This window comes from Macrobrachium rosenbergii, chromosome 46 (assembly GCF_040412425.1).
Source record: "Macrobrachium rosenbergii isolate ZJJX-2024 chromosome 46, ASM4041242v1, whole genome shotgun sequence".
Classification (NCBI taxonomy): Eukaryota; Metazoa; Arthropoda; class Malacostraca; order Decapoda; family Palaemonidae; genus Macrobrachium; species Macrobrachium rosenbergii.
This window is the reverse complement of record NC_089786.1, coordinates 50014695-50019388: the sequence shown is the minus strand read 5'-3', so window position 1 is coordinate 50019388 and position 4694 is coordinate 50014695.

Here is a 4694-nt window from a genome sequence, read left to right as displayed (position 1 = left end):
GCGACGCGAGCCATAGGGAAAAATTAAAAATTCTCTAATTATGTTCGTTATTCTCTTAACAAGAGTCGCTAAGAAGCAGTGTCAAGTATCTCACTAACTCATTCCCAAAAGAAGAAAAACACCCCTTCTCTTCCTCTCTCTTTTTAATTTTCCCTTAAATTTGGGAGGGAATTTTACTCATGGATGCAAGGGGGGCGTGGGGGGAAGGACCAACTCTTGGAGGGGGCGTGATAATAAAAAGGTTAAGAACTACTGCCACAGAAGAGGCGCTTCTGTTAACTTGATAAACAAAAGTCGACGTAATTCTAGGATAACGTTTGTAATATAGAATAAAGAAAGAAATAAAATAAAATAGAATAAAGAAAGAAATAAAGAAAGCAACGGACCAGTTTTTAATTTTTATTTACAAGCAAGAAGCTTCTTGCATACAGACATTAGGGAAACCGGAAGGAGGGAGAAAGATCCTGAGGGGTTTTATTCATAGAGCGTCAATATGTGGCCTAGGGCAGCCATATTGAAAGGTCTCGGTCCAGCTCATAGTACTATACATTATCACTATTATTATTTTTCTCTTTTTTGCTATTATTATTATTATCTTATTAATATTACTATAAAAATTATTATTATTATTATTATTATTATTATTATTATTATTATTATTATTATTATTATTATTATTATTATTATTATTACTTGACCCAATTCCACAGAGAAAAATTACCTTACAAAAACAGGTTGGCCTAAGCACTCCAACCATTGTGGATCTAAGCAATGTATAGCATGAATGGTTCCTGTAAATTACAGGACTTTCTTTGCATACAGTCACTAAATGCTAACTAAACAGTAATGTACAATCACTAAACACTAACACTCACTATACACTTACATGCACTAAACACTCACACTTACTATATACTCACACTCACTAAACGCACACACTTACTCTTTACACTCACACTCAGTAACACTAAACACTCACTGAATACTCAGCACTGACTAGGCACTCACCATACACTAAATGCTCATTAAACACTCATAAAACACTAAACACTCACTAAATACTCACTGTACCCTAAACACTCAGTAAACATTCACTAAACACTCACTTAATTCTAAACTGTCATTAAACACTAAATATTCACTAAGCACTCACTATACTCTAAACATTCACTAATTACTCATTATATGCTAAACACTCACTAAACATTCACTAAGCACTCACTATACATTAAACACTCACTAAACCCTAAACACTCATTAAACACTAAATGCTTACTAAATCCTAAATGCTCATGAAACCCCTAAGCACTCATTAAACACTAAACAGTCACTGAACATTCACTAATAACTCATTGAACACTCACTAAACACTTACACACTAAGCATTCACTAAACACTAACATTCACAAAACATTTACTAAGCCCTAAACACTTACCAAACATTCACTGAATACTTAAACACTAAACATTCACTAAACCCTAAACACTAAACATTCACTAAACACTAACATTCTCAAAGCATTCACTAAGCCCTAAACATTCACTAAACATTCACTGAATACTTAAACACTAAACATTCACTAACATCCACTAAAGCCTAAACACTAAACATTCACTAAATACTAACTTTCACAAAACATTCTATAACCCTTAAACACTCACTAAACATTCACTGAATACTTAAGCACTAAGCATTCACTAACATTCATGAAACATTCACTAAAGCCTTAACACTAAACATTCACAAAACATTCACTAAACCTTAAACACTCACTAACATTCACTGAATACTTAAACACTGAACATTCACTAACATTCACTAAAGCCTAAACGCTAAGCATTCACTAAACACTAACATTCACAAAACATTCACTAAATCTAAACACTCACTAAACATTTACAGAATACTTAAACACTAAACATTCACAAACTTTCAGAAAACATTCACTAAAGCCTAAACACTAAACATTCACTAAATACTAACATTCACTAAACCCTAAACACTCACTAAACCCTAAACACTCACTAAACATTCACCAAATACTTAAACACTAAACATTCACGAACATCCACAAAACATTCACTAAACCCTTACAAACTAACCATTCACTAAACAATAACATTCTCAAAACATTCACTAAACCCTAAACATTCACTAAGCACTTACTCATTAAACACTCAGGATGAAAAAATATTCGCAATCGCACTAAGCCCCTGTTCCATTTGCGGGATTACCAGACTTTTAAAGATGGCCGACCTGGTGAAATTAACACTTGATCGTGTGCTGGGGGAGGGGGATGAAAGAGGGAAGGGGAGGGGGAGGACATAGCTAAATTAACACTTGATCGTGTGCTGGGAGAGGGGAGGGGAGGGCGATGGAGGAGGGAAAGGGGAGGGAAGAGGGAAGAGGGAAGAGGGAAGGGGAGGGGATGAGTTGGGGAAGGGATGGAAGAGGGAAGGGGAGGGGAGGACACAGCTAAATTAACACTTGATCGTAAGCTCTGGAAGGGGGAGGGTGGGGAGGAATGGGGAGGGGATGAGTTGGGAGGGGATGGAAGAGGGAAGGGAGGGGGAGGACAGTTAAATTAACACTTGATCGTATGCTCTGGAAGGGGAGGGTGGGGAGGAAGGGAAGGGGAAGAGGATGAGTGGGGAAGGGGATGAAGAGGGAAGGGGAGGGGATGAGTTGGGGAAGGGGATGGAAGAGGCAACGGGAGGGGGAGGACACAGCTAAATTAACACTTGATCGTATGCTCTGGAAGAGGGAGGATGGGGAGGAGGGGGGAGGGGATGAGTTGGGGAGGGGGATGGAAGAGGAGGGGAGGGGAGGATAGTTAAATTAACACTTGATCATATGCTCTGGAAGGGGGAGGGTGGGGAGGAAGGGGGAGGGGATGAGTGGGGAAGGGGATGGAAGAGAGAAGGGGAAGGGAAGAGGGAAGGGGAGGGGATGAGTTGGGGGGAGGGGATGGAAGAGGCAACAGGAGGGGGAGGACGCAGCTAAATTAATACTTGATTGTGTGCTTTGGAAGTGGGTGGTTGAAGGGGAGGGGAGGGGATGAGTTAGGGAAGGGAAGGGGAAGGGGAGGGAAGAGGCAAGGGGAGGGCAGAGATTGTAAAAAAACAAAGGGAATGAAGGAGGAGTGTAAATAAACAAAAACATGTCTTAGGGGATACGGACCTATAGAATTTTGAGAAAATTATAAACCTCTGCTTCTGTAAGCAGATAAACTGCTCATTTTTTTTTTTTAGCAAATATATACTTTTTGCTTCTGTCGAAAGAAGAAATAGGGTAGAAAACTTACATAAACACACACGAGGGAGCAGTGTATTTGGACCCCTAAACTGTAGGACTACCGGAACTCCTCTTAAATGTTTCCTGTAATCAAAATATAATGATACCTTCATTACACACGCACACACACACACACATGGTGGCCAATGTTTTGAAAATCTTATGGCATAGAAGTTTCATCTACACTACAGAAGTTTAAAATTGTCAGTGTGGTAATTCCCGATGTGTTGTTTTGCTGACGTCATGCAATACACCCACATACACACCAGTAAATGTGTATCAGTGCCAACTGGGGTCAAGATGAAAGAATGAGCGTTTAGTAATCTCACCTTCACAGGCTAGGAAATGAGAGGAATATCTATCTATCTATCTATCCATCTATATATATATAGATAGATAGATACTCCTTTCATTTCCTAGCCTTAAGGTGAGAGCACTAACACCTTACAGAGTTATCTTGACCCCAGTAGACACTATATAGTACACATTTACAGGTGGGTGAATTGGTAGGCAGTAAGCCAGAACTCCTGGCACAGGAGCACTTCATAGACCTACCAAATGCGAGTTGCACTGCACCGCTCAACTAAAGGCGTCCATTTTGGCTGATTGCACCTTAAAGTATAGGTCACAATTCCTTATGCCCTACCATACAAACACACACACATGTATATATATACTGTATATATGAAGAATCCATTTCACTTTTAGCTTTCAACGGAGCCTAAAAAACACAGAAATTGTTATCACCGCATCACGTGTCTCGATTGTTACCGAGTTAATAAGAACGATTTACCTGTAATTACATCTTGTACACGGAGCAGCTTTGCTTTCATATATGACTGATTTATATTATAAGCGAATAAACGTATTACACTCCAAACGAAATGAGATAATAAGGGACACATTCCTAAAAGAAAATAGATTATATATGATACTATGTGGCAACTCATTCTTGTTGAACACCCCGCCATGTTTAGTTGACTGGTGACAACAGTGTCCGCGTGTCATAGTTAGTGTATATTTCGTGTTATATCGTTACCTTTCTCCTCTAACAACGTCAGCATAACAGTGAATTGGTGTAGCGTGGCTTTACTTTTAAAATGAAGGTCAGAATAGAACGAGAAAAGTGTTAATTATCATTTCTACATCAAACAATATCGACGCAAACAACGGTCTTCGGAAGTTGAAAATATGGCGCCTATTTGAGTTCGATGTTTCCTCCGGCGAGGAAGTTAGGATGTTTTGGAAGACCTCAGCACCTCGGTGAGTGAATTTATGTGCGTGTGCTTTATTTGTATCGGAATACAAAAGCATGCTGTAGCTGAAAATGTTGCGTCTCTTTCAGTGATATGTCTGACCAGGCCTACAAGTTACGACACCCCATAGGCTAGCCCTATAA